We start from the raw sequence: 23,611 nt of genomic DNA, 5'->3' as shown, positions 1-23,611 counted from the left end.
GGGCGGGGTTTCATACTGAACCGTTATAACGGATGTAAGTCAATGAGCTACTGGAAGAGAAAATGAAGTAAAATTGAGAGAGCAGTGGTTCTCATAACGCAGAGCCTGAACGCTGGTGCCGCTGTAGACCAAAACGTTCGTCTCTACCGCCATCTAATGGCCAGCAGTAGTTATGTACACTAACGACTGAAACCTTGATGCATCTGTAGGTGTACAATAAATCGCGTGGTTTCTATGTGGTTTCTTGGATTTTCTGAGGCAGAAATAAACAAATACGTTATACTAACGTACAGTTAGTGTGGTTTAGTTTAGGTATAATAGAGAACTAGCAGAACTGCCAATATATGCCGATCATACCCAATGATGGAGCGTGTGTCCAGTCAGTGTTAATAGAGCTTGTATTTGAAATTAATTGAAGATCAGGCAAACAATGAAAATAGTAGGGCCTTCTAGCACGAACGATCTGTCTATATGTCTGTCTGTCTGTATGTCTCTCTCTCTCTCTCTCTCTCTCTATCTCTCTCTCTCTCTGTTTTGTTAGCTGTATGGTAAGGGGATATGGCTTGTCAAAGGCACAAAGTATCAGTAAGTGTTATCAGTTGAACTGCTGTTTTGCCATATCTCTCCAAAGACGTCATGAGCAAAATGCATATTTTAAGTTAACAAAAAGCAGAATTTTAACTATGCATAACCAGTAGAATTCAGTCATTAAAACATCTGATATTTAATGCCATCTGATATTTAATGAGTTATGCTTAAAATGATCTCTCATGTATTTAACATGATTTGGAACTTATAGGCTTCTGGGCTTCCAAGAAACCCGAAGATATCCTAATTTGTGAAGCTGTTTGTGAAACCATTGTAGATATTTTCTTATTTTTAATGTCTGCATGTTTTTGATCTTAAATATTGTTTTGGTGGTCATAGCTAGATAGAGAAAGCGAGAGAAAGTAGGACAGAGAATGGCCACCCGTGATGCTGTGCGCCTCCCCACATCTTGTAAATTAGTTCAAATGTAATGTTTAAACAATTCCTTTGATTTCGTGATGTGTTTGTTTATCCCCCTTGTGTCTTTTCTAGTTTAGCTATTAGACTTGTATTACCCTCCTCGTGCATTTCTGTCATTTTATCCTATCCACCCTATTTTCCCTTATTAGCATCAGTCTCATTCTGCCTGCTTGTTTTCTGAGTGTGATCCTTATTATGGGCTTTGCTCTTGCAAATAAAGAGCTGCATGAGGACAGACACGTGGCTCGTCTCAGTCTCTTTTTCAGCATTGCTGAAATGTGACATTCATCCAATCCTCAAAAATACATTAAAAGGAATAAAGCAATAAAACATTTATTTTAAATTAATTTATGGAGCTAAATGATCAAACATTAAATCTCAGGAAAAAAAACGTATGCAAATGTCTAGCAGTGTCAGTTGAGTTAAGGGATAATTACAGTCGGGAGGTTTAAACGGTAGAATGACATAATAAATGTGTGTTCTTCCAGATCTGGTCTGGTATTTAGAGAACATGTTTACCACTGAGAAGGTGTTAGACTGGGTGGAGCCTATGGCTTTGATAGCAAAATACTGTAGAAAGGTATGCAAATCAATGACCATAACAGACACGTATTCATCAGAAGAGCCTCTAGAACATCTGCTGCTACATCCAGTTAGTGTGAGGCCTGGTTCAGCTTCATCAGTGGGCTGTCACCAGCCCAACATCCATGACCCTAACCGCTCAGTGTGGGTCTGAGGGTTCAACACTGCAGACCACTGATCTGTGGGGCATCTAGATCTGTTAGACGTTGCTTTAAGTTAGCTGTGTAGTTGCAGCATAGCCTACAGTTTCTTATAAATCAGTTGATAGCAGGCTTTGGGAAAGAGAGCACATTCTACCAGGGATGTAGAATGGGAATAGAGAATGGGAAACCAAACTAACCTCTGAATCCCAGTATCAAACATCAACGATAACACCAGGAGGCTAAACATCCATACTCAAGACTTCAAAAAAACAGGAGGAAATTTCTGGGATATTTACTGTACTGCTTATCGGGAGGACTGTTGCTTAGTAACAGGTGTTCAGCAATTTTGGGAGAAAATGAGGTGTTGCAGGCACAGGTGTAGCAGTTTGGGGGCGTGGCTACAGACCCCACGACAGGTGGTGTCATCAACATAGCTGTCACCCATTCTGAAGGCGACCCCCCACTGTCCAGTTGATCACCACTTCTCTACAAGAGATGGGTCATTCTACATCCAAGTTCTTCTTTTCAAATCACACATTTCAGTTACACAACGTAGAGCTCAACATTAAAAATGCATTTAAAAAAGTCAAAGATATGCCAGGAAATTCTGTCTTGCGCTAGTAACAGCATGGTAAAAAGAGATGTTATTTACAAGTTTTGACATATACTTTTATATTAAAGCATATGGTGAGTAAGATGCCTATTAATCAGTACGCTGTAATTCTTGAAGGGAGTCATCACCTTGAGATGTGTTGTATTGGCTAAGTATGGAAAAAGTGCATTTGTCTTAACCCAGAAAGTTATCTGAAAGACAATATTCTCCACTGATTAATGATTCATAACATATTTTTATTGGATTGTTCTGCTTCACTGTGCCTATTATTTGATGTCAACCAGTAATAAAAAAAAGAAAGAAAATAATAAAAAAAACTTTGCAGTGTTTCCAGTCTTATGTAAGAACACTTGAGATTTTGCATATTATAAAACCAAATTAAAGTGTTAATCATTTGAACAAACAAAACCTGTCAAACCCTGGCAAAAATCTGTGTGCATAAATACCTATATGAATGTACATCTATGTATAATAGGACAATACATTAATTTATTTAGAGCTTAATTCAGTTCTAATGAGATGAATATGAGTCATATGAAGGACTGAAGATCCCTGTTACATCAAAATTGAAGAATTGTAGTTTAGACTATGCTTAAAATGGAGCTGATGGCACAGAACAACCTGTGAGGTTGACTGGGTTTAATGAGATTTCAATAGGCCATACAGGCTTTGCCACAGCATCTGAAGGATTTCAACTTCAGAAGCAACTCCGTCAGACATCTCTCATCTGTCTCTTCAAATCAGCACACAGAGGAGGGCTGGATACTGAGCAAAGCTCAACTCTAGAAATGTCTCAGTGGCACACACTATGCCTGACTTCTGAGAGAGATGGAGAGATGGAGATAGAGAAATAGAGAGAGAGAGAGAGAGAGAGAGAGAGAGAGAGAGAGAAAGAGAGAGAGAGAGATTATGAGACAGACATTATGATAATTTCCTGGGGTTTATGATTATTTGCAACATTGACATTCTTCTCAGGATCACCTTCCAACAATTTGCCATCTGCAAAAGACACAAAACCACTACAATTTCAAGACAATAAAGCCCAAATGTCAATATATAAATTAAACAATTCCCCCACCCATCCTCCTCCGGGAGGTCTTCCTTCAAACGTGGTTTCTCTACCAGAGGCTCGGGAGCTTGAGGGTCCTGTGCCTTATCTTAGCTGTTCCCACTGTTCTGGATGGAGTTCTCGAATGTAATTCATATATTGTTGTCTGTTAGCATCTTACACCCTGATGTTAAGTGCTGGATCATCTCAGGGGTGTTTTTGCACAGCCTGAATCTGGGCTCCTGTCTGGTGTAGTCGATCCCGGCCTCTATTGATCTTGTGCTCAGAGCTTGTTCCTGTCATGATTAGTGCCTCTGTGATGTCTTTCAATCCAGCCTTTCCCAGCCGTTGGTAGGTTTCTCCATATCAGCCACTTCTTTTGGTGAGATACACACTAAACACTTCGTTGCTTGGGGGCCATCTTTTTGCCATTCTCCTGGATCGATGAGGTTACATCTTGGAGGAAGGATCTGACGCTCGCTAGTCCTCAGCCTGTGGGATTCTGAGGTACTTGTAGCTGCTCTGAACATCTGTTATGGTACCTTCAGGTAGTATGAGCTCCTTGGTTCTGACTACCTTCCCCCTCCTTGTAATCATCCGACCACATTTGTCCTGTCCTAATGTCCTAATTCTGATGTCATTGCTGTATATCCTGGTGTGGTGGATCAGTGAATCGATGTCTTGTTCAATTCTGGCATATAGGTTGATGTCATGCATGTAGAGGGGGTGGATGATGTGGTGGCTTCATTCTGTAGTCGGTATCCGTAGCCACTATTGGTGATGATCTCACTGAGGGGGATCAGGCCAATGCAGGATAGTAGTGGGTGCTAAACACTAATTTTAGCACACTTATACATATATACATTTTAGTCATAATCTAAAAAAAATAAATCCGGATATCACAATGTATGATTTTTTAATCATTTATTTGTGTGTTACTGCTGAAAATAAGCATTTGAACACCTGCCAATCAGCAACAATTCTGGCCCTCAAAGACCTGTTAGTCTGCCTCTAAAAAGTCCACCTCCACTCCACTTATTATTCCAAATTAGAAGTACCTGTTTGAGGTTGTTAGCTGCATAAACACACCTGTCCACCCCACACAATCAGTAAGACTCCAACTACTAACATGGCTAAGACCAAAGAGCTATTCAAAGACACCAGAGACAAAATTGTAGAAAGGGCTGGAAAGGGCTACGGTGCAATGGCCAAGAAGCTTAGTGAAAATGATCATCTGTTGGAGCAATTATTAGAAAATGGAAGAAGCTAAACATGACTGTAAAGCTGGCTCGGGCTGGGGCTCCATGAAAGATCTCACCTCGTGGCGTAGCAATGATCCGAAGAAAGGTGAGGAATCAGCCCAGAACTACACAGGAGGAGCTGGTCAATGACATGAAGAGAGATGGCACCACTGTTTCCAAGGATACTGTGGGTAATACACTAAGACGCCATAGTTTAAAGTTATGCATGGCACGGAAGGTTCCCCTGCTTAAATCAAAAATTTCTGTGGTCAGATGAGACCAAAATAGAACATTTTGGTCTTAATTCCACTCACTGTGTTTGGAGGACAAAGAATGATGAGCATCCCAAAAACACCATCCCTACTGTGAAGCATGGGGGTGGTAGCATCATGCTTTGGGGGTGTTTTTCTGCACATGGGACAGGATGACTGCACTGTATTAAGGAGAGGATGACCGGGGCCATGTATTGCGAGATTTTGGGGAACAAAATGCTCCCTCAGTTAGAGCATTGAAGATCATGGCTGGGTCTTTCAACATGACAATGACCCAAAGCACACAGCCAGGATAACAAAGGAGTGACTCCGTAAGAAGCATATCAAGGTTCTGGAGTGGCCTAGCCAGTCTCCAGACCTAAACCCTAGAGAAAATGATTGGAGCAAGTTCGAACTCTGTGTTTCTCAGTGACAGCCCAGAAACCTGGCTGATCTGGAGATCTGTGTGGAGGAATGGGCCAAAATCCCTGCTGCAAATCTGGTGAAAAACTACAGAAAACATTTGTCCACTGTAATTACAAACAAAGGCTACTGTACCAAATATTAACATTGATTTTCACAGGTGTTCAAATACTTATTTGCAGCAGTAACATACAAATTATTAAAAAATCATACATTGTGATTTCTGGATTATTATTTAATTTTTTTAAGTCTCTCACAGTGGATATGAACCCAAGATGACAATTTCAGACCCCTCCATGATTTCTAAGTGGGAGATAATTCATCTGTTCATCTTACCTCTACAGTGATCTACAGACAGTAGTGCTGAGAAATATGCTTTTACATATTTATAAACAAACGTGCCTCTCCCACACCCTGTCATTTTACCAAACTAGTAGCCCAATCTCCTCTCAGGCTGGACTGGGATATAGAAGAGCAGCGGTCACCAGTTTCCCGCCCACAGCCAAATATCTGACAGGGGGCCTGCTGATCGAGAGCTTTGGGCGACCAGGGTGGGGGAAAGGCACTGAGCAGTGCATGATGAGCCCCAAGTCGCCGGAGCCATCAGAGAGAGTGGCAGATGGCACGGTGGTGGCACACCACCAAACTGGCAGCTCAGAGACCGCCTTACCACACGCAGAGGCAGAGTGCCCTGTTCCATGGTGAGGCAGAGTGCTCTATCTCACAGTGAGGCAGAGCATCCAAAGTTTTGGATTTCTGCATTTTTGGAGTTTGGTCTCAGAGTCTGAGCTGAACTTTCAACATGTAGAACTGTATGACAGGAACCTTAATGAGTTTGTGCTCAAGTAGTGCGCACACACAAACATGAATAGGATCAGAGGAATACCTGCAATACATCATATTGACAGCAGCAACCAGCTAACTCACTCCTATTAAGGATGAAGAAAATCTAATCATTACACATGCTAAAAATAAATGTGATCGTGCTCGCTCTCTCTCTCATCTCCTTTCATCTGGTGCTTTGCAATACAGGCAGTCTATCTCTTCCTGTGGGTTTCTTGTGGTTCATCTGTTTGCATTCATGTCCTTTCAAGCATCACTTTTCACAAAGGCACCTGCAAATAGTATTTTACATATATTTTATAACATTTACATATATAATTAATATTTACAACTAAATACTTACAACATATTACTGAGAGTGATTAATTGTGGCAATATACTGGTTTTAACTAGCTTGCGCTCTAATTTTTCCAGAGTTAACATTCGCAGAATGGTGACTTGACCACTATTATATGTTGAGACATTAGGGGGCGACACATGTACAAAAACTAAATCAAGCAATTACTTTTACTCTGGCCTTAAAATTAACTTATTTTGCATTGTGACCTTCACCAATACCACTCATTACTGTGAGTCGTTCATTCTGTTGAGCTCTCTTACCAAAAGAGCAAAAACGCAAACCGGTAAAGGCTGTTGGCATGTTCTCTTCATGAGTTTCCCAAGTTTTTATGGTCTAGCGAGATGTCTCTCTGGCGTTAGTGAACGGCGGTTTGACAGCTCCATTGAGGATGACACGAGCGCTGGACTATTGCTGCTTGAGATGAACAATGGGTTCTGATTATAGAAGACTGGGTGGGTAATGGGTTCAGGCACGGACCCATCTTCACTCTCTATGACAGCTATCATTATTCTCTCCCTCTTGTTTCTCTCTCTCCCATGCACACGCTCCTATGCTGTGCTTGCTCTTTCCAAAACGTGGTCTAGAAATTCAGAAAGAGAGAAAGTGAGCGAGTGTATGTGCGTTGGAGAGAGTGGCGGCAGCATGGAGAGAAAACAAATGAGAAAAAAGGAAATGAAGGAGAGAGAATGTCCCTTCAGGCCTGCGGGGCAAGGGCAACAGACTCATCCCTCAGACAGACATTACCATACTCATAAATCATTCAAATCACTCAGCTGTGACACTTGGTACAGTCTCTCTATCCCCCCCCCCCCAACACACACACACACACACACACACACACAATACCACATTGCCAGCACTCATTTAACAGCTCATTAATTAGCTCTTTTGTCCACATTCTGATACCTGAATGGCAAATAGGTTTCACAAACACATAAAACCAACTTGGGGGAGACTTCCTAACGAATCCAATCTGATTCCAAGCCTCTATAAAATGGCTGTAAAACTGAAGCCTAATTACACTGAATACTAACTGCCGCTGGTTTACTTTAACAAGAAAATGTAGCTGCAAGCTTTAATTTTTCCACTATCGTTCAGAGTTTTAGATTGATGAAGGCAATGGCGTTGCCTTGGTCTGAGATCAACATTAGCCCAATCTCCATTAGTCTACTTCAAGATTAAGACCGATTTGGAGGGGGACTGGAGGATTAGGTTTTTGTTCCGACGGGACTTACTCTTCCTTCACAGGAGCGCAGAGAAGGAACAGTCGCTGTTATTTATTTTTCTTGCACTCGCGTAGTTTCTTTCTCCTTGTTTGTAAACTGATATGAAGGGTCGCGGTTGTTTGTAGCCCATCACCGGAGGGCTTAGGGGGGAGCTAGCTCCCTGTCTTTAGTTTGATGGAGACAGCAGGGCACAGGGAACGGCTTCGTTAACAGATCGGGTTGGGGATGGGCTGCTGTTAGCTCTTACAGGTGCCAGCATATCTACGTGTGCTTTCCAGCTGTACCTGTATCATGTGATCGAGTTCCCAGCAAGCATGGAAAAGCCTCAAGTCTTTCAACGTTGAATTCATAACAACGATCTGGAGAGTTACGACGGATTAATAGCAAAACAGTGTAGGCTGTAGCCTCCCGGCAAATCCCAGGAATCGGGGTTTTTTGTCACGGATTCCAGCGAACCTAGTTGCCAGTTTGGGAAGAGAATAATGCAAAGTTTTTCCCAAAACACAGTCGGAGATTGACGTGGAGTCTAGTAAGTTTACGAAGTCGAGCTTTGGCCAAGCGTGTGCTGAACTCTAAAGGTGAGTGTGTGTTTTACTCTGTATTCGTTTATGCGCGATACGTTACAGATTCGTCGAACACGAAACGCTTAGCTACTAAACAAATAGCCTTAAACCACCTCAGTTTGTGTCCGTATGCTGTAGGCTACTTATTATTTCCTCTCGATGTCTTTAGAATGGCTTTTATATGCTCTATGGACTATTTGCACATGTTTGATCACATTTGATACGATGTAACTCGTCTAGCTACGAACATCAACCCGTAGCCAAAAGCGCTGCTGTCATTTGTGTTGATAAGTCTTTAAAATATGTTGGCGAAGTTGTTTTACTCTTCAGCTTTCTTCGTAGACTACAGTGTTTACCAGTTTTGCTCAAGTGACTGTGATTATCTTTACTCAAAATGATATGCGATGTGTTTGGGCATGAAGATGGTAGAATCGCCGATATAAAGCTAGATAATAATGAAACTATTATTAAATGACGACTGAATGGTCATTTTAGACCTGCCAGACTAGAGTGACTACATTACAGTTCGAAAAAATAAGTCAGCGTTGCTTGTAGGTGTTTGTTTAAATTGTTACAGAACCGCATCGCCGATGTTAGAAGCTACAGAAAACTTTTAAAGGCCTCCACCACGCCAACAGAATGAACTAAAGCCTGTGAGGCGATCCCGATAAGCCATTTCGATCATGTGACGTTAAGAAATAGGCTCTTTCACCTGGAATTTCCTCTTTGTTTTCGTAGTGTACTCGAGATGTTTCTGGGTGTCGTTTTCGTAATCGGTGTCTTATGTTTAGCTTTAATTTTGCGCTCAACCTGCATATACCGGCTTTTTAAATTACAAATCATAACGAGACTGCAATTACGTCGTCATTTTGTTGTATATTTGAGCAGGACAACAACGATATTTGTAGCTCGTATGACGTTCGGTAGAATAAATGATGGACATATTTGATAAATAATGTCATTTCCGTGTCTGCAGTATGATCTGTTTCGTTTTCCGCGTCTCGGGCTTTGGAAGAGCCTCAGTGACTGTTATCACATGGTAAATACCTGCAATCTGTTTGAGGAGAGGGGGGACTCCAAAGGGAGATCTCCAACTCCAAACTAAAATCCTGACTTTTGTAATGACTGGGACTGTCGTACGGATGTTTCAATAAAATCCCGTAATGTCTAAATGCTACAGATTTCGCACCCACCTTTCGGGTTGTGCTGTGAGGAGAAAGTCAGTTGCATATTGTTCACTTAACAACCAGTGATTAGTAAGTCCTGGACTGGACAAAGAAATCAGGGTTGGGGTAGAAGTCAAAATCTCGGGTATAGAACATATTTCCCACGGGATTGTGGTAAGCCATACATAGCTATAACTCCAAATCCAGTCCTATCCATACTGTATAACTTCTATTACACTATTCTATTACACTCATTTCTGATGAACAACACCCAGCCTCCCCTGAAGGTTTGTTTGGGTTGTTTATTTGGTTGGTTGTCAGACAGCTACATCTGTCATGTTGCCTTTCATTTCCATGCACAGCGTCTGATTTGCCCTGGGTAGACCTCTCGTAAAGAGAAATGTGATGTGTTACATGATTACATGAAAAGTTATGTTTGTCCTAGAGTTTGTTGTAGACTGTTTCCTCTGGTGTGTTTGAGCCTAACTGAACTGCCTCAGCCCCTGAGTGCTGTTACATCTCTGTGAATACCAGAGGAGGGGATAGGGTGTTGGAATGTCTGTGTTAAAATTAGGGCTTGAGGAAAACTTATTTTGCATGCAGTTTGTAAATCAGATGCCCTCGTTTACTAGACACCACTGTACTGCTGGCTCTACTTCTATATGTCTGTGGAATAGGCTGTCCATGTGTTTTGATGATCCAAACGCATCAGCTTGGACATGACCGTGCTGTTGTGACCACACTGAGGTCTTTATGTCATGGAAGTTGGGTTCATCCAAATCCCCTATTGAGGGGTGGCTAATGGCAGACCGTACAGTGAAAGTGAAGGCTGAGGTGAGTGTGCTCCCTGGGCAATGGAGTAGAGGAAGTGCTCCCACCCCTTAAGGTCAGAGAGCAGTGGTCAAGCACTTTGTCTCTCTCTCTTTTTTAGAGGGAGCTTTTATTTTTTCCCGCCCCTTTTGCCACCCCCCCTTCATGTCTGGGACAGATCATGAGTAATGCTTCTGTTTGTTTGTCTTTTATGCAGAGGAACATGAAGACCATACACAGTGGCCCCCATTCATGTGTTTCCTGTCTGTGTGTGTGTCACTTCACTGTGTTCTTGCCTATCCATGGAGTAGTTAGTTCTGTTCTTTGTGTACACCAGTTTGCATTAAACACACTAAGCAGTCAAATTAGTGCAGACTACATGAACTGTCAACGCGTGTTTGTGGGTATTGTAGTTCAAACTGGCCCACAAGCCTACTGGGTAATTTGTGCAGTGGATGTTCACTCAGTCACCTGCACTTCCTGCTCAACTCACTAAGTTATGAACTGAACTGAAAAGGTGTAGAACAGTCTGCCCTTCAGACCCCTGTAGTAGTTCAGCGAGGAGCCAAACTGATCCAGAATCAGCTTTCCGCAGAGGAGTTGCTGATAGTTGCTGATTGTTATTTTTGCTTTCTATTTCATGCAAGATGTTATCCATTGCCATAAAACACCAAGCCTCTTCTGTGGCCAGTATGTCAAACCGTCGGGGTCTGTCCGTTGACACTGGCCAACCCTGTCCCTCTGCATTCCTCTCTCATAGCTCTTCTATTATAGGTTTTTCTATCTTAAACACTTGAGGTTCTTCACGTTCGTTAGCTCCAGTGGCTAACTGCTGATGCTAACTTGGTGCCCGTGTCAGGCAAATAGCTGTTCACCAGCAGGATGTGTTAGATTTCTATTAGGAGTGTGTTGGGCACACAGACACAGTGACTGCCGTTGACACGGTGGCACCGCGTGACAGAGATGGGTGCTGGTTGCAGTTTTCTCCTCAAATTGGGCTCATGTCCTCCAGTGTAGAGGAACTCTTCAACTCCAACTAATTGCCTAGGGTGGCACAGTGTTGAAATGTCGAGAGAAGACATGCCTGAACATGTTGGGCTGCGGTGGTGATATCAGTCAGTCTGTGTCAGATGTCCTCCTGACTAAATCTCATATCTAAGGTTCCAAAGGTTGGGGACGGAGCACCCATTGTACTGTCGGGCGATGACATCGCACCTCCCATCACTTACAAAGTGAAAAAGAAATAAGTGTTTCTGAGATGACAGTGACCTCTAGTAACCTACAAACAGTCAAATACACACTGATTCCACACTTGCTGAAAATGTTCCCATATATCTTATATCCTGTTTGTGAGCTGTTGCAGCTTATATCATATCTAAAAATAAGAGTGAATGTTATTTGGTAATACCATAATAACCCCGGTGACTGCTTCTGACAGCAGAGTAGACACCAGTGCCAATATGGTTTCAAGGGAATTCTACTGTTCTGCATCAATGCCTTTAATCTCTTATATGAAATCGTTAGAGTTTAGCGGCATTTCCTAAATGTCTGTTTGTGTCATGGTGTCTCCTGCAGCCTTGCTTAGTACGCAAGCTTCCCTGAGTGCTTTGACAGCCTCCCGTCCTCTGTGTGTATGTGGGGGTTGCTTTGCTGTGGACTCAGTGGTGAGGATCTCGGTGCGCTTGTAAACTTGATGGGCGCTGGGCAGCCTGGGTGAGGGGTCACAGGGTCACAGGGTCGGGGGCTCCAGCCAGCTGCTGCTTCTCATCTTTGGCTCCAAATCCAACGTCCTACTTCTGACTTTCATCAAAAAGCCTTTGGGAAATGTGACTCATTGCCCCCCGGTTAGTTGAGAAGAAGGCTGGAAGATTGGAGCGTTGCGGTGTTAACCATTAAAGGCTCCTGGCTTTAGATGGGTTTTGTAGAATTAATGTAAAGTGTGATTTGACTATTTTGTTCCTATTAGTCATTCTTTCATTTTCATTTTCTATGTTGTAATGGTTAAAAATTCAGAACTCTATGTATACATATAATATAATTTTTTTATCATGTCCATCTGTGTCTAATTGTATTTTCTGGCACACAGGCACTTTGCTACACTTGTCCCAACTGTCCCATATATCACTGGAACTATGTTACTTGCTACAGTCGAGAACCATTCTGAACCAGAAAATTGTCTTATTTAAATTTTATACAGCCATTTTTGCATAGTTAGGTGAGTAAGGACATTACAAAAGGATCTCTCCATATATTACTATCGGATGGATTCAAGGTAGATTTACATTTTAATGCAATCTGAATGTTCAGTAGCAGAAATTATCCACAGGGTAGATGTTTGGGTTTTAAAAAGTACAATTATTTGTGCATATTGTGATTGTGCTGTATAAAGGCCTACTTAAATGTAATTATGTACTAATTATGTACTACTAGAACAATAGTAATCAACTTGCAGACACCCTGTTACTACTAGTACTACCCTACCACTACTACTACTACCTCTACCCTACCACTACTAATACTACTACTACTCCTACTACTACTACTACTATTACCCTGCCACTACTACCACCACTACTACTACCCTACTCGTTTGTAATGTCTGGCCTTAAAGGACTGCTCAGTCAGGTCTGGGCAGTTGCCTCTGCCCTGGTTTGGAGCGCATGTTTGTTTGCATTGAGTAGCATATGTCCAGTATCGACGGCGTTGTTGACACTAATGGTGGTGACGCTGCAGGGCGAGGATGTCTGTACAGAGCACTCTGAGTCACAGACCATGTGTCTCGTGCCATGGGTCACTCCTTGGTGCGGCTGCCTGACTCACTGGTTAAAGGTTCCACATGCCCTACTGACAAGAGACTGTGGTGAACTCTTGTTCGTAGCCGGGACTTCCAGACAGATAGCAGGGGCTGTGCTTTGCCCATCACAGCCGGTGTTGGGTTGATTCCTTTCACCGATGCTATGAGTTGTGTACTGTGACGGCCGGATGCTGAGGTCTGGCTTTGATGGCGGGCGAGGTCGCGCGTGAGCCCTTCCACGCCCTGCATGAATGCATCACCTGTTTTTTCGAATCAATTATTAACCTTGGCTGTTGATAAGTGCCGTCAAGCAGCGAGATGAGCTAAATGGCCTTAGTGACCTGTTCCCACACGCGACGGTCGCGAGGCAATATTCTGCTGTAGCGTTGATAAGCAAACTGTATTTAGAGGCACCTGACGAACAGCCATAAGACCTGTAGTTGACAGCAGCACGCATATACGTGTGTGTGTGTGTGTGTGTGTGTGTGTGTGTTATGAGCATCTAGGTGGTGCCAGCAGGTGTTAGCAGTGCCTGTACTAATAATTACTTGTAGGTGAGATTACACTCATTCTCTTGTGTGAGTGACAGTTGTTGAACTACCCAGGAGTCAGTCAGTCTCTCTCTCTCTCTCCCTCTGTCTCTCTCTCTCTCTCCCTCTGTCTCTCTTTCCTCCTGCTGTACCTAGCACTCTAATGGTTTCCGTGGTTACAGTTCCGCTTCTGAATGTTCTGGCAAACATTGGATCCGAACTGCCTGCTTGCACTACCTAAGGTAGCCGTAAGTCCACCAGTTGCCTTGTTAAGTCATTAGCAACTGCTCTTGCACCGCTGTGTGATTTTCACTTCATCTGTAATCTTCCCAGAGTCGTTCCTGCTATCAGGAAATCCAGAATGCTGCTGATTTCTGCTGGAAAGCATCTTTGAATCCAGTTGAAAAGACAGCTGATGCATCTTCAGGAGTTGATCAGTTCCCTGCTGAGGTTTAAGATGGGGGAGTATCTTGCATATGGATCTAAAGGCTGTAACATTCAGAGCCTGCGTCATCAGGATTGGTGTAAAAGCTGTACTGTAAATTAGACTGAAAAGCAAATGACATCTAAAATGAAGTGCCATCTCTCTCTCTGGAGAACGACTTAAGTTCAGCTGATGGGACTATTGCTTGGAAACCAGGGCCGTGGTCCCCTGTGTGTTTAGTTTTTGCTGTACATGGGGGATGATCTTGTAGAAAGCCGTACTGGAAGCACGAGGGCTTGACCTTGTACTCAGTAGTGATGTGTCGTTCGCGAACGATCCGGTTCTAAGAGCCGGCTCTTTGAAGTGAACGATTGGAACCGGCTCTGCAATGGGAGCCGTTTTAGGATCCTATTTGGGAGCCGCTTTTTCCTTCAGTATTGCGCTTGTGCTCTGCAAGTGCCACAGTTTTTTCCAACATCGTTTTTATTTGTCCTTCGGTGCCTCGCTGTCTCTCCCTCTCCTTGCGCCTATTGCTCTGCTTCTGCCAGTGGTAGAGAGCGGAGAGTTTATTTCCTCAGTTTGTGCCAGTTTGCGACCAGCGCGAGGGTCCGTGCGCCGAAAATGACGCAATCGCGGTGGCTCCGCCCCTGCGTGAGGACCCCCGTGCGAAGCAATGTCGTGCACCTCTTCAGCGCAATGAACAAAGTTATGTATGCCGGGTTCATACACCTTTACAAGGTGGAATTCAAGCACTTGAACGTCACTTTCAAGGTCCATTTTCAATATTTCCAAGCACCTTAAACTTAAGTTAAATATTTATACATATACTCGAAATGATTCGAAACAATTGGGCTTTTTATATCACATCGATTCAGTCAGACAGCTATTTTTGTGAAACAAAATACAGTTACATTTTCAAGCATTTTCAAGTACTTTAACCTACTTTAGCACTTTTCAAACCTGGAACACAATGCAACATTCGTCAGGTAAATGCTCCTTCCCCTGTGTTTGAGGGGTGTTTCTTTATACTACCACATATCGTTTCGGACAACACTGCAAAGAATGTCTCCACTGCCCGCATGTCAAGCGTGTGCTCAACACATCTGACCAATCACACCCAGATTTCAGTTAATAATGTGGTGGGAAAACACTGAAAAAAAGTTATCTCTACTTTTTTTGTGGAAACGGCAGGCAATTGACCAAGCTGTATTGCGTTCTATTTTGGTACTATTTTGTGATCATTTAATAATTGGTTATAATAAAAGTTTTATTTATAAAGCATTGTTATGCAGCATTTTTACTCATCACAAGTGCTTAACAATGTCAATAATGAAACAAAATGTTATAAAATTAGTATTAAGCTATTAATTAATTAATAATGTAAAATATATATATGGGGAGCCGTTTGGGAGCCGAAAGAGCCGGCTCTCCACAGTAAGAAGAGCCATTAGAGCCGCATCTCAAAATAGAGCCGAAAATCCCATCACTAGTACTCAGTGTAGCTGTGCAGTTCTTTGGGCGGGCGTGCAGCATGGCTGTGGAACAACACCTTGTCCTCCAATCCCCCACCTCGCTCGTCTTACCCAACCAATCCCCCACCTCGCTCGTCTTACCCAACCAATCCCTCACCTCCCTTGCCTTACACGACCATGCCCTCGCATTTCACTGCCAGTAAAAGTTTTTTTATTTTTTATTTTCTAAAAGTAATAACAGCTGTTTGGCTTTGTCACAACAAGGGCCATCACTGAGTTGTAAGCACATCGTAGACCTGTTGCAATCTTAATATGCATTAATTTAATTAATTTTTCTCCATATTGCACATCCCTATATCCAACTGTTGCTGATCAGGTCTCTGTCTTCATTTCTAGAAGCTTCCAAACAGTACTTCCGTTCTTTTACAGTTCTCAGAGCTTTAATAACAGCAGGAAGCTTCTCAGGTGGCTTGCTGAAGGGAGACAGAAGAAAAGCAAAGATTGCCTGCTCCAACACAGCGCATGGAGAGTCAAGAGCTTCTGACTTGTCCAGACTTGAACCCTGGCCACTTTTTGCATAACTGCTGATAATCACATGCCTTTGATACCACGAGCTTTCTTCAGCCAAGGCCTGTGCAAATGTGGCTGTGAGGATTTTTAATAAGGGTCCTCGACATTCGTTTCTAACGAAAGAGTGTGAAGTAATGGAAAGCCATAGGCTGTATTAATTATTCAGAGGTCTTTGCTTTCAGGAGATTTCAGGTAATGGCAAGTTTGGTCCTGGCATAGTGTTTGTTTGTTGGGAGTGGGTTTTGCTGTGGTGTGCAGCAATATTAAACCAACAAACTTGGAACACGGGTGCTGTAGGACTACGGTAATTCACACGCATTCCCCAGACAAGTAATGCGAGCAAGCCCAAGGTAATGGCAAATCATAATTTCTGTGGCACAAGTTTCTCTCTTGGTTTAGAACCATTATTAGGTGGGGGATTAAATTCTTTATCAAAGGAGATGTTTTATCTGTTTATTAGTAAAGCAAACCAAAGTCGACATCAAGTCACAGATGACATGCTAGCTCAGTTCAACCCTGGATGCTAAAAGCATCCTCCTGCTACAAGGCCTCGTACGGTTCAGTTCTTCAGATGAGGCAGAGAACATTTATCATAGCTGTGTGTTTTCACAAACAGCCTCATGGCAGTGCAGATCGTGGGTTTGCACGAATCCTCCAGTACTGGAAGAGGAAGGTTCTTAACCAAAAAAACTGTTGCACAAAAAAATCAAAACCAAAAAACAAATATAGCTTTGTTTCAACCTATAATTTTCAAAACTGTGGGGGGAAAAAGGTCACTTTTCTGGGTGGTGAGTTTGTATGATAACAGGGGTGGGGGATGTTTGGGATGGGGGCGGTAGTTGGCTTACAGAAGTCAACTGAAATGCTGAGTATGAGTCCTGAGTGGGACTGTTTACTGATGTGGGGTGAAATGTTTGCCCAATTGTGATGTCAGAGTTCCATATTTAGACTTTGTCGAATTGTATCTGAAAAGAAGACAAAATGCTGGACATCACGTGGTATTGCACATCTCCGTTTTTCCCACAAGAATTCCCACTGTCACCATGACCTTTTGGCATCATCAAGTCATCATCTGCAGCAGCTTAATATGAACAAAGAACTACATGTTACCCTTACATATTGCAATTGTGATATCTCTTGCCATATTCTAAGCACAACGGTGAACTGCTGATCACAGGACTACAAAATCGTTCTGCATTAATTTTAATGTCATTTTATTTGAATCAGGTGAATCACAGATTCATCAAAGCACTTCTATGGACTGAGACTGCTCTCATCATTTGATAGAGGGCTTGTTTGTGCCTTCTGCAGGATATGCATCACAAGTGACAACAAATCATGATGAAGGTTAACTAATGATATATTGTGCAATATTTAGGTTATATATCAGCACAGCGATTCAAGTCGCCCATCTTCCCGTTTAAATGAAAGCTGACCCAGATGTGCACCGAACAGATGGCCATGTTATTTTATTACTGGTGTGTTGTTTTTTGTTGTCCTGGTTATCTTTGGACGTTCTGGCATTTCCAGGTGGGCAAGGGTCTATGGTTGCAGCTTCATGTTCCTTGCTGGGTGGCCAAGGTGTGTAATCGGGGTTCCTCGCTGGATTACGCCACATTCAGACGGCGGATCATCATTTCTAAAACACTGCTAATATTTCTTGCTACTACATAATGTCAGCAACTCTGAGTGATGGGGTCTCCTTTGTTTTTGTGAAAGAGTTGGGAGGCACATTTTGGGAAAGATGTAATAACAGCTTTCTTGCCGATTGTTATAATTTGGGTTCATGTGGTTTATTGAAGAAGTGTGGGAATTTTCATACTGTTCATTAAAGGGAATTCCCTCAGGGGAGGGGGTGTGAAGGTGGGTCTCATTAGCCACAGACTGCTAAAAACATCTGCAGCCCTAAGAGCTCCATTGTTTAGTAGTCAATTATTCTGGATCCTCAACCACCTTTCTGTACTGCTCACATGCTTGTTTTGAGCAATCCACATTTCTTGTGCCATTCTGAACGGGTATGTTCAGCAGTAGAAGTACGAGGCTATGTTTATGGCACTGGCTTGTATGGTTTTGATTCAGAGCTCAACTATTTGTGACCAGCATGTGCAGTGCTGTTATTTCGCGTGCGGGTGAAAAGTGTCTCTTTCCTCTTCAGTTGAGCTGTTTGTGTGTAGGGTCATCGCAGGAGAGCGAGCTGGTGAATAAAATGTTGTGAAACCGCGTCGGGAGAGGAGAGGAAACATCTTCTTTCCATCAGCAGCAGATTTCAGAACACACAGCTGCTTTGTATACATGCTAAGCATTCCAGTTTGACTGTCAGAGGTCATCTGGCAAAACAGATTTTGAAAGTTTCACAACTCTGTAGTTTATTTTGTCACTGATGGTCAGTAGTAGAACCATCCTGTAGTAGATACCATGTTCAGGGATTGTGTGTGTGGGTGAACATTTCTGCTCTGATTATACCTGTAAAAGTGTATCACTCGTTGCACACACAAAAGTGTGTTACTCTTGCAGCATCAAGTGTGTCCTTGATTGAATCCAGTAAAAAAAAAGCCTTAATTTTTCTGTATGTCAGACTGCCTTGTGCTGTGTGGAGCCTGTGTACACACACACACACACACACACACATGGGTTGGGCGAGTCGATAGCAGGTTTACCTTCGTGCTTCTCTCTGTTTCAGTAAATCTCTGCTGGGGTGTCTACAGAAAGAGCAAGGTCAGGTGCAGGTGTGCATTACACGTACACGTGCACAGTCCCTTGTGCATTTTACACACTAGTGCTTAAAAACACACACACGTAAGGCTAAAGAGAAATTCTTTGTGGTCAGTTGACATGAATGTGTCATGCACAAAATCTGTCCTGCTGCGAGTGTGTTAAATAGAGGTATTGGAGAGTGAGCTTGAGCCAGTGGAGTAAACACTCAAGGTGGGGAGGAGGGTGGGGGTTTAATTACACTGGGACCCATATTTTGTAAACTTCAATGGCTTGAGAATTACATGTTGACTTAACTGAGGCACACAAATATGTGGGCCCCTTATGGATAAGTATATGTGTGTGTGTCTGTGTGTACACACACATACATATTGTACTGGGGCCTGTTGGTTTGGTTAACTTAATCGAAAGAGACAGTAGAGAAAGTACGATGGAAAAGAGTGAGAGAAATGACAGTGGGTAGAGTGTGAACGTGCTCACAGTGGACTGGTGGGAGACTGACGGAGCAGGGCCTTTAGGTCTCTATACATTTGTCTAGGAGCATTAATTATTCATACTTTCTTTGTGCAATATGTTCAATGTTATATATTTTTTAAAGATAGAAGAAATGTATCACCTTCCAGTCCTAAACAACTGATCAAATCAGCAATTGACAGTTTATTATTATTTAGCAATCAAGTCCTAAAAGGAGATGTTCCTCTCTGAGGTACTTATGGATTTCCAGTGTTGCGTGTACAATCTACTGTGACCTGGAAGTACTTTTGGGAAGTCTTAGCGTAGCAACATACACACTCGCTTCCTTTCCTCACCCAGTTGAACAGATTTAATGCTGTTCTGCCTGTGTGTGTGTGTGTGTGTGTGTGTGTGTGTGTGTGTGTGTGTGTGTGTGTGTGTGTGTGTGTGTGTGTGTGTGTGTTTGCGGGAGAGTGAGGGAGAGATGTGATCACGGTGAGAACTGAACCTAAACCAATTTCACGTCTAGATGCTCAGTATAAACTGGATATTTTAATTCATTTAGTCTGTCTCTGTGTGTCTGTCTGTCCGAGTCTTTCCTTCAGTTCCAGGACTTCGGTTCCAAGACTTTCTTTCTTGTATATTGGCTCATGGCCTTCCTGGCTCTTTCTGTCTCCCCTTTCTCTCCCGTTTTTCTCACTGCAAACAAAACCAAATGGGAGTCCGCCGTCTCCGTGCTGACACCAGATGGACTGGCGACCGCAGATTTGTACCACACACTGGCCATTTACACATTTCCACATCCATGTCTCTCCATGTCACACACTTGACTCTAAATTCACATGTACCTAGCAGGTCAAGCTCCACTCTGCCTGGTGGCCGTCTAGGTTACCTTGTTCGCCCGCACGGCTGCCAGTGGCCTGATTACTACAAGCTGACTTGCTGGTTTAAGTGCAACCTCCACCTTTGCTGTAATTGCACATTCCAACAAGCCCATGTCTGCAGTGTGTGGTGGGGGAGGGTGGGGCCGGCGTTAGGAATGCCGGTGACTTCATGTGCTGCACAGCTGTCGTGCCGTGCTCTTACACCTACAGCCAGGGTCACGGGAACACCGGGGATAGCGCGAGTCGCACAAGCAAGCACACATCCAGCCAAAGCGCTTCTGCGTTTGACACGCAAATGTGCACGGGGTGGCCGTCCAGAGTGCTGCCGCACCCAGGGTCACGTCTGGTACCTTTAGCGGTCTGCTGCGGGCACAGCGGCATCAGATTTTGGGGTTAAGTAGAGGGGCGACTTCCATGATGCATAATGATATATAATAACAAGAAGAATAACAATGAACTGGTCTAAACTAGAAAGGTTTACTTTTTAGTTTTGTTTGCAATGCTGAATTCTGCTCACTGTTAAAATGACCAAAGACCCATTAAGATTGGAAACGGTTCCACTCTGACATATTAGAAGTAATTTAAAAGGGGAAATTACACTGAATGTAAAAAAAAAGAGAGATGTGTGAATATTCCACTCGGTTTAAAACTCCCGTTACCAGTTTTCTAAATTGTCACAACTTGATCTTTGGAAATCCATGATTCTTTTGCAGGGAAACTGTGACCTGTTGATTCAGTTGAAACCACAAAACATTTCCAGTATCCCTGGCAGCTGCGTTTTACTGCCATTAACAGTTTGTGTCAATACCTGTAATCTGGCGTGACTTGAGCTTTGAGCTCTGACATCACCCCCGCACCCACACCCACTCTTACGCCCACACACTCACCTGCCAAGTCAAGGTATTCCTCAACGCTCTCATGAATTTCACTTCCTCTGCAAGCACAAAGCTATGTTTTTTTGTTTGTTGTTTTTTTTTTTTTTAAGAATAAAATTAAATCTCACACACACATGATCTCACACACGTGCATATTGCATGCACTGTCTATGTAGGTAGAGGTTGTCTTCTCGACTACACTGTCTGTGTGGAGGGTAAATTCCTGACTATTACAGCAGTAATTAGTCTTGTGGAGTCAGTTTAAACCGCTCTAAACAAAAGCCCAGACTGCAGTGCCAGCACTTCCTCATGGCTCTAAAGTAAAACATCACCCCTCTTCATTTTTGCTTTGTCCTTTTCTTTTATGCCCCAGCTGAGCTGTCATATACCTGGTTACACTCTCCTTGAAGGTCTTTAAGTGGTCCCGATTCCTGCTATTGTAATAGATCTTGGTAGAAACTGCCTTTAGGGTAGCGCATTCGACCTCAGGCGGTGTGGTTCTAGAAACTTCTAGCCTGAAATCCCAACACCCTTATCGGATCCTGCTGCAGCTGCCCTGTGGTTAGAAACTGTGCAAGGCTGGAGGATGGCTAACGCTAACAGGACAACAGAGTGGCTTCTGATTCTCATTCAGAGCCTGGAATAACACGTATGTGAGTGTAGTAGTGGTTGAATGGGCTTTGAGGACCGTGGGATTAAGTCCTGAAGAACCAGCTGATAGAAGTAATGAGGAGGACGGGGCTTAGCAGTGAGGCCTGGTCAGAGTTATCTCCCACAGAAACATGCACACACTTGTAAACAAGCCCTGAGCTCCGAAGTCAGCTTGCTCCTCAGCCTTGTATCTGAAGCCTATACCTCTGATGTGTTGCGCCTTATCAACCATTCCACATTCCACCATGATAAGACTTCCGGCCTCTCCTATCAGGAGGGAGAGGGAGAGGGAGGGAGGGAGAGGGAGAATATGTGCGGCAGGGTTTGGAAGTGTGGAAAATCGCTTTTTCGTCTGTCGCATGGCCTACTTCAGCAGTGGTCTCTATTTATGGCTTAGACAGACACAGCCTCTCCTGTGGCCAGAAGTTCAAATGAAAGCCTCCGAGCAGAACCACAAGACCCGGCTTCACCGTTTGTGGAGTGAGGAATCAGAAAGTGTGTGTGTGTGTGTGTGTGTGTGTGTGTGTGTGTGTGTGTGTGTGTGTGTGTGTGCGTGCGTGCGTGCGTGCGTGCGTGTGCGCGCGCACCTAATAAATTACTAAACACCTCTCTCCAACACACTGTGGCTCGCACATGGCCTCGCATGCACTCTCTCACACTCGCTCTCGTTCTCACTCACGCTCCCTGTGTGTTCTCCCCCTCACTCTCTCACACACACTTGCAGTCACACTGACACTCGCGGGCTGATGGATGTGGTAACACGGTTGATCCATGAATGCCTCTTGACTTGTTGTGCGGGCTGATCAATAATGTAATTCTGTACGGAGTCTGGCGCTCACCTGCTCCACTCTGTGCTAACAAGCTCCTGCCCCCTGCCCTTGGGCCGGATGGGGGCACGCCGGTGGTTTATGCATGAGTCGCCCCCTTTGAGAATCAGACTATTGTTAATGAGTGAATGAGCAGGGAAGAGAATAAAGGATGATGGGTAGAGCCTTATAAGTAAGGATGCTGTCCAATTCATCTGTAAACATGCACACAACCACTGCACTCTGGGAATTTCCTCATGCATTTTCCAAGGACACGCTTTCTCGGGTGTGCTCTGAGGTGATCACGGTTTGCATATTCTACCTTGAATATGGGTTGGGGAGGGGGGGGGGGGGGGGGGGGGGGGGGGGGGAGGTGTATGCACGGAGTGCCACCAGAAGCTTTCAGTCGCTCTCACCTGCCGATGCCCACCATTAGCGCTCGATGGGCGGCCTGTTCGAGAGCAGACGACCCGGAGGGAATGCGTGTCCAGATGGTTTTGGAGCACCATTTCAATAGTGGGTCAGCTCATGAGTGGCTGTGTTTAGAGTGTGTGTTGAAGGGTAAGAGTGTGCCATTTAAATATGTGTGTGTGTGTGTGTGTGTGTGTGTGGGGAGGGGACTTTGGTTTGCTGTGGTTTCCTGCGAGCTTGATTGTTGCTGTGCCTTGTTAAACACACGCACGCACGCGTCACATGCACACACTCTTCCCACGACTTGTCATTGAACTCTGTGGCTGGCTTTCAAGCGTGAATGATGATGTGTGACATGTCAAAGCATGGCTAAACCCAGACCTGTCCGGACGGGCCGTATTAGCAGGCAGCACTCCGGGAGTCGAGAGGGTTTCTGAGAAATATGGCAACCTTTAGGTCCCATTCCTTTCTCCCTCAAAAGCAAGATGCTGAACCCCCCCCCCCCCCCCCCCCCCCCCCCCCATGCTCCTGTAAAATAACCCCATGCTTGCGTCTCCTTGACAACTGTCCATTTTCTAGCACTCAACACAGTTCCTGTCACACCCCTCTGCTCAGTGGGGTGACGCTCTCCGTAGCCATCGGCAAGAGAGTGTCGCTCCTGTATTGTCAGGGCTGACTTCTAAATGGTGAAGTGTGTGTGTGTGTGTGTGTGTGTGTGTGTGTGTGTGTGTGTGTGTGACGGGTGTGGGGGGGAGCTGTGAAGGAGCTGTAG

General features: G+C 43.9%; 1 protein-coding gene across 2 annotated transcripts in view; it reads left to right on the top strand.

Moving 5' to 3' along the window:
* The first annotated feature begins 7,732 nt into the window (after window positions 1-7,732).
* The window catches only part of plxnb2a.1 (plexin b2a, tandem duplicate 1), an 80,713-nt gene continuing 64,834 nt past the window's right edge, over window positions 7,733-23,611 (top strand). The window contains exon 1 of one of the 2 annotated variants that reach the window (XM_077006675.1): window positions 7,733-8,296. The gene's annotated coding sequence lies outside the window, so the exon portion shown is untranslated. The remainder of the gene's footprint in view (window positions 8,297-23,611) is intronic. The other variant, XM_077006674.1, reaches the window with a different exon arrangement.

The sequence above is a fragment of the Brachyhypopomus gauderio genome, chromosome 5 (assembly GCF_052324685.1).
Source record: "Brachyhypopomus gauderio isolate BG-103 chromosome 5, BGAUD_0.2, whole genome shotgun sequence".
NCBI classification, from domain to species: Eukaryota; Metazoa; Chordata; class Actinopteri; order Gymnotiformes; family Hypopomidae; genus Brachyhypopomus; species Brachyhypopomus gauderio.
Note: the sequence above shows the minus strand (reverse complement) of the source record. Positions and strands in the feature narration are given on the sequence as shown.